Genomic DNA, 7,009 nt, shown 5'->3' with positions numbered 1-7,009 from the left:
CTCTAGCACGTTTTCCTTGTGGGGATCAAAGAATCAACCATCATTCATAAAGAAGATAAACAAATACATAGCAAACTATGTCTCTCTATACACAGTGTTTAAATATGAATACATAATACATGTCTTATATATACAGTCATATACACATGCATGTGTATATATACACATATGTATGTGTAGACAGATAAATAGATGATTGATAGATATACACATATGAATTGTGCTAGGTTTGGGGGTACAAAGACAGATATAAAACAGTCCCAGCCTTCAAGGACATTAAACTATATTGAGATAACATATACATATATAAGTATGTGTGTGTATATATATATATGTGTGTGTATAGATGTGTGTGTAACATATTTGCATACCCAAATATATGTGTATAACATATGTACTGCAAATATACATGAATAATATATATGCATGTGTACATACATATATAATATATACAAAATGCAAGCAATTAAAACAGTTTGGTATAGTTGATAGACCTTGGATTCAAATCTTGTCTGAGACATGTTTGGATCTGTGATTATGGATAAGTTATAACCTCCACATTGGTGGAGGGAGTTTCCTCACCTGGAAGTTTTCTATACCAATGAATTCATGGAATTGGTCTTTATCTCCTCATTAATTTCTGTAAAAGCTATAGGGGGACCAAGAAAGACCTCCTAGAGTAGCTGGTGCTTGAATTGAATTTGGAAGGAAGCTAGGGATTCTAAAAGGCACAGTTAGGGAAGGAGAATATTCCAGGTATTAGACATAGAAAATGTAAATGCACAGAAACAAGAAATGGAATGGTGGATGTGAAAAACAAAAAGAAAGTTGTTTTAAACTGGACTAGAGAGAATAAGAAGGGGAACAACGCAGCCAACAAATATGGTGGCTTCAGAAGTTCATATGTCAAGAGAAAACATGTATTCTTTATATGGATGAATCAGTAATATTTTCTGATATTAAAAAATCTGAAAATTACTAAAAATTAAAAAAAAACATGTTTATGAATCCTTAAGTCATGCTCTAGCTTGGGAGCCATTCTGTTCTTCATGTGTTTGTGTCTGGGTGATGATAAGACAAGAGGCTTCCCCAGAATGCACAAGCAGCAGAATGTAGGAGCTGCTCCAGGGGAGTCAGACACAGCAGCCTTGGACTCCACATGTCTCTTCATTAAGGGTCTCAGGGGCCTTGCTTCCGTGCAGGCCAAAGGCTGCAAAGTCTGGCTAGCAGCCCACTATTTCTTAGAAGAAGGACTCCCTTTTCCCTCATCTACTCAAAGATGCTTACATGCTTGTTCTCTCTACCTCCTCTTGCACTCTGTAGGCAGATATTCCAGGTCAATAAGAAATCGCCTCATCTGAGAGTATTTCTGAAGAAGACCTTGGGGAGAAAAAAATAGCAGCCAATATTCCCCCCAAAAGTGATTTCTCAGCCCTCTGCCAACCCATAGGTCTAAGCAAGGGGACAAAAGCTTTATAATCTTTAGATGAGAAAGATCATTGCTAGTGACTATAAATCCTCCCATAACCTATAATCCTTCTCCACCCTACTGCCCGCAAATCAAGGCAAATGAATTCTTATTCTTGGATATGGTTGGAGAATCCATTCTTCTTGAGTCCAGGAATAGTGTATTCTGATTAAGGAAATAGCTAATGGACTTTCCCAACTAACCCCAAACTGTTGCTTCCACTTTATTTTCTAATGGCCATACGTGAACTCTCTTCTCCAGTCTATGTGACCCTCTTGGGTACTCCATATATCCAAATATCCCTTGCATATTTACACCTCATCTGGATCAAGTTGTTCTTTCCTCCCTTCTCCCCTAAAATTTATACCCTTGCGTGAAATGCCCTCACGTTCCTCATAGTCTATCCAAATTCAAATAATTCTTCAAAGTTCACCCCAAGTCTCATCTTTTCTTTAAAAAATTCCTTGACTATCCCAGTCAACCACTTAACTAACTCAGGACTGTCTGCCTTTTATGTTGTTTGAATTTTCCTGTGATTATGTCCCATATCTCCAAAGAGATTGTAATAAGCTCCTTGAGGACAGGGACTCAAGGAAATATTTCATATTTCTTTGTAGCTATCCTCCCTCCTCACTCATTAAAAACCATAGATCTTGTGTTTCAGAGCCCCCACAGTGCTTTGCACTTAGCAAAAGTTCAAGAAATGGTTGCTGATTAATGGATTCAGCCTTACCTTCTCCATAGGAAATACAAATGCTGTCAAAAGCTCAAATGCTGATTCAGATTTAGAAAGAATTTTATGGGCATAAACAGATTATATTCGAGTCTGTGTGGAGCACCTGGGCAAAAATCCAATTATTTGTGAACTGACAGATAGGATCATCAGAAATCTGAGCCCCTCTTTGCATATGAGTAGGATACAACAATGTATCTATAGTTGGGAAGGCAAAAGGGTGTATTTATTCATGTGTATTTATTATACATTACATTATACATTAATATGTATTTATTAAGCATCAACTATGTTTCAAGCATTGTGCTAAACACTTTATAAGTGAGGATCTCACTTGATCCTCAGAACTCTGTGAGGTAGGTGCTATTATTCCCATTTTACAGTTGAGGAAACTGAGGCAGACAGGGACTAAATGATTTAAATGAATTTAAGGGTACATAGCTAAAAAGTCTCTGAGGTCATATTTGAACTCACAGCTTCCTAATTCCAGATTCAGAGCTCCATCTGTAACTCTGGCTTGCCGCCTAGAAGCAAAGAGTCACTAAAAGAGCAGTTTTTTAATTCTATCCCTATATGATTAGTCAGATCAATCTCTCTGGATCTCAATTTCCTCTTCTGTATAATAGAGATGATAATATCTGCAGTATCTACCTCAAAGAGTTGTTTTGAGGAGCAAATGAGAGACTACAGCGTGAAAAGCAGTTTATAAACCTTTGGGTACCATACAAATGTGAGTTAAGGGATGTTAGTTAATATAAACTATAATGGTAATAAAGTGAGGTTAACCAAAGAAAACACATATTGAGCTAAAAACAGCAAGTTCAAAAATAATTAAATTCATTGTTTTACTTCTATTTGAAATGAATGAAAATGGTTTTGAGTTATCTTAATTTGTTTTAAATTCCACAGTGTTGACTTAATAAGATGGTGTGTTTTACAACATCAACATCATTAAAAGGCTAATTTTATGACTAAATTTCAGGTCTGGCTAATGTTAATTCTTATGAGAAACAAATAGAAGGCATATTCATTAGATGGACTTTGAGCAGTGTGAGCCCTTCCATTATATTTAGCATGACAATAAGTATTGGTATTGGATGGTGTTAATTTTCATGATGATAATATTCAAATTTTCTATTTGTTTTTCTCAGATTTAACCATAGCTGGTCCTTGTTGATATTACCCAGAGTTTTCACATAACATTGTGTTTATTATACACGTGCACATATTTATATGGATTTTAAAAATTACTAGACTTGTGAAAATTCTGTGTAGTACAATTTCCCCTCTCTTCTTTTAACATTTATCAGTCACTTGAACCTTTCTTGCCATTCCAGCTCTTCCTTCCTTCCTACTCAGCCTCAAGTACCTGCCTCTCATTAGGACTTTTCCCTATCTACCTCATAATTCCCTTAAATTTCAGTCAGTGATATCCCTGAGTTAGACATAGAGCATGGTTTCCCATATGCCAATTTGAGGTGGCTCCAACAGACCCCTAGGATTTTCTACCTCATCCCAAAGCACCAAGTCAGAGATAGCTTGGGTTCCTCCAAAAGTGGCCTGGGTGCAGACTCAGCATTCCACCGGGTGTGCTCTACCCAGAGCAGATCAGAAGCCTGCGAAATATCTCCATTCCACTTAAGTAGCCACTAAGGTCCCTTCAAGCTCCCAGTCTATATTACTATAAACCCTGCAATAGAGAAAGAACATGCAATTATCCTTTTGTCCCCTGCTGTGAGAGCTAACTGCAATGACATATTAATGAGTCACTTAGCAATAATAAAGCAGCCATTTATCCTAATCAGGAGAACACTAATTACCCAGGAAAGTGCTGGAGGACCTGGGATGTCACATCCACACAGTCATATGCATACAGACCCACAGATTCTTTTCAACAAGTTCCAAGTAGCTCAAGTTACTATCATCCACAGAGTGACCGATATGATAAGAAAGAGGGACCTCTTGAACTCTTGAGAATCCCAGTGACTACAGATTAGAAATAAGCACCATCTCTAATCATCTCAGAGACCAAAGACTTGACTAGGGGGAGAAATATACATACAGAGTAAGAATGAAGAATGAATAAGACAGAGAATGAAGAATGAATAAGACATAGAGAATGACTGAGGCAAAAATAAACAAATATACAAGTAAATGAGTAAATAAATAAACAAATAAGCAAATATATGAGTAAATAAATAAGCAAGCAAGCAAACAAACAAATAAATAAAAAGTAGGACTTCCCAAATGACTCTACAAAGAGGAAGCATGCTATGACAGAAAAAACACCGGCCTTGGAGTCAGGAAGACAATATTCTAATTGAGTAACTGGCTTGCATATCCTGATTAAAATATGTGCTTTGACTTCCCTGTGCCTCAGTTTCTCCAGGTCCACAATAGTTGCTATCCCAGAAAGGTTAAAAATGCTGAACTTGAAGTCAAGGCCCTGAGTGTGATTCCCACTTAAGATACTTTGCTCATTTGAAAGGGAAGGGTTATTTGACAGGGAGCTGAATTCATCATTTGTTCAAACACCACCAGTTGTTTTGGTCATGTTGTATAGGTACAGTCTGAGCGAGCTAGCTTTTCTTCTTAGGGGGAAACAGCAAACATCCTGGATAAACCCATCTGGCCCTGGAGGCTTAGAGCCCCTGACTGAGCATCTCACATCCCAGGGTACACCAGCCCCTCCTCCGCCACACTTAATAACTAGTTTATAAATTAAGAACTGGGAACACATGGGCTTTTGTGAGTGAAGCAAGATACTGGAGCTTAAGAATGTTTACCCTGCAGCCTCAGTCAGAGAACCAAACTGTGTGCAGAACGGGTCACTCATACATGGAAAATGTGAAGGCCCAGAAATAGGTACGGATATCACTCAGCAAAATAAACCCACTGCCTACCACAGGAACACAGAGGGGAGAGACCTGAAGGTCTGAAAGGGGGTTTTATGGGATCTTGGGGTGTTCTGTTTTATTTTTGTTTTTTTTTTTAATGTCTGGTTATAAAAATCACCCTCCAGATGAAAATCCTCAAAGAGGCAAGCCAGGAGAAATATCTCACTTAAGTTTTAATGGTACTAAACTTCAAAATCCTACAACAGGCTCTCTGGAATCTTAAATTCTATCCAACTGGTCCTTGTCCATTCTGGTGAGATGTACCGAGACACACTTATTTGGAGGTGGGATGGTGGCCGGGGAGGGGGAGGCAGAGGCAAGGGAAGGGCTTGAGGCTGAGGAGCAGGAAGAGAAGTGGAAAATCATAGAATATTAACAGAAAGGGTCAGAGAGGCCTCTGTTTGATTTGGCACTGATTGCCTGGCCATTGGCCCTGCCTGGGCCTTTAAAAATAGATCTGTTAGCCCTTTGACGCAAGGAAAAGGACAAATGAGTGAAACTACATGCAAATAACTTAGAAAGGAAGATGTGCTTAATGGAGAAGGGTTGGCAGGAGACAAACTTTCCCCAAGCAGTGAATAGCCTCTCTTTTCTGAGACTCCTACATATTAACACACACACAAACACATAAGCTCTTCTGCTAAGGCAATAAGACTTTCTGGAGTTTCATGGTAAAAACAACATGAGGTACCATTCTCTTCCCAGTTGTAGCAACTTGCTCTAATTACTTCTCAACCTATGTAACTCAAAAAAATATGGATGAATTTTCAGTGCACTATGAGTCAACCAGCTCGTTGGGGTACCCAGGGAACTCCATTGGATTGTAGCATATGACTTTGGAACTAGGAGGGACCTTAGAGACCAGTTAGTCCAACCACTTCATTTCACAGATAAGGACTTTGGAACACAGAATTATGGGTCTAGCCCAAGGTCATGCACATAACAGGACCAAACCCAGAATTTGGACCTGAGTTCTACCTTACAATTTCATGAGTCCAGTTCATAAGCACTCTACAAACTGGCTTCATTCTACTTCCACCCTTACATTATTTTCCTTCCTACATGCTATAGTATATGCAGAATGGCCATTTACCAGTCCCTTGGACATGATACTCCATCTCCCATCTTCTTGCCCCTTCACTGGCAATGTCCCCCCATGCCTGGAGTGCATTCTCTTATCACCTTCACCTCTTATCACCTAACTTCCATCTAGTCTTAGCTCACTCTCCAACCTTCTATACAAAGACTTTCCTCACCCCTTAATCTAACTACTTTCTCCTCAAAGAGATTATTAGTATTTTAAAGTTGGAACAGCAGGTTTTGCAAAGGTCAATGTTGAAAAATTACCCATGCATATGTTGTGTAAATAAAAAGCTTTAATTTTTAAAAAAGAGAGATTAGTAGAGAAGGTAATATCACAGAGTAGAAAGCATTGGATTTGAAGGGGTTCAGATTCAAGCTCTGCTTTCTAATACCTATTTATGACATTGGACAAATTACTTAATCTCAGTTTCATATATTACAAAAAAGAGAAAGTTAGATTAGATTATATCTAAGATTTCTTCCAGCTCTACATTTCTAATTCTAATTCATTTTACTAGATGATTCAACATATGCATAAATTTATAAATGCAAGTTCACTGAGGAAGGAGAAAGCACTAACAGTTGGGAGAATCAGGAATTGGTTCATAAAGGAATCTAAATTGAGCCTCAAAAAAAGAGAATAATACTGATTGGCCAGTTGGTTCAAAATGGTTCTATTGGCTATTTGCTGATAACTAAAAATTGAGAGGTAGAAAAATCAATCAATCAATCAACAACAATAACAACAACAATATATATTATATATATATACATATGTATATGTATATATTTATTTATTTAAGCTTTGTATGAGCCAAGCATTGTGCT

The 7,009-nt window shown here is 37.9% G+C and overlaps 1 pseudogene; it reads left to right on the top strand.

Moving 5' to 3' along the window:
- The first annotated feature begins 1,094 nt into the window (after positions 1–1,094).
- The window catches only part of LOC127561270 (ubiquitin carboxyl-terminal hydrolase 14-like), a 32,976-nt pseudogene continuing 27,061 nt past the window's right edge, over positions 1,095–7,009 (top strand).

Source organism: Antechinus flavipes, chromosome 4 (assembly GCF_016432865.1).
Source record: "Antechinus flavipes isolate AdamAnt ecotype Samford, QLD, Australia chromosome 4, AdamAnt_v2, whole genome shotgun sequence".
Taxonomy (NCBI): Eukaryota; Metazoa; Chordata; class Mammalia; order Dasyuromorphia; family Dasyuridae; genus Antechinus; species Antechinus flavipes.
The sequence above is the reverse complement of the archived record's forward strand: the minus strand, read 5'-3'. Positions and strand labels throughout refer to the sequence as shown.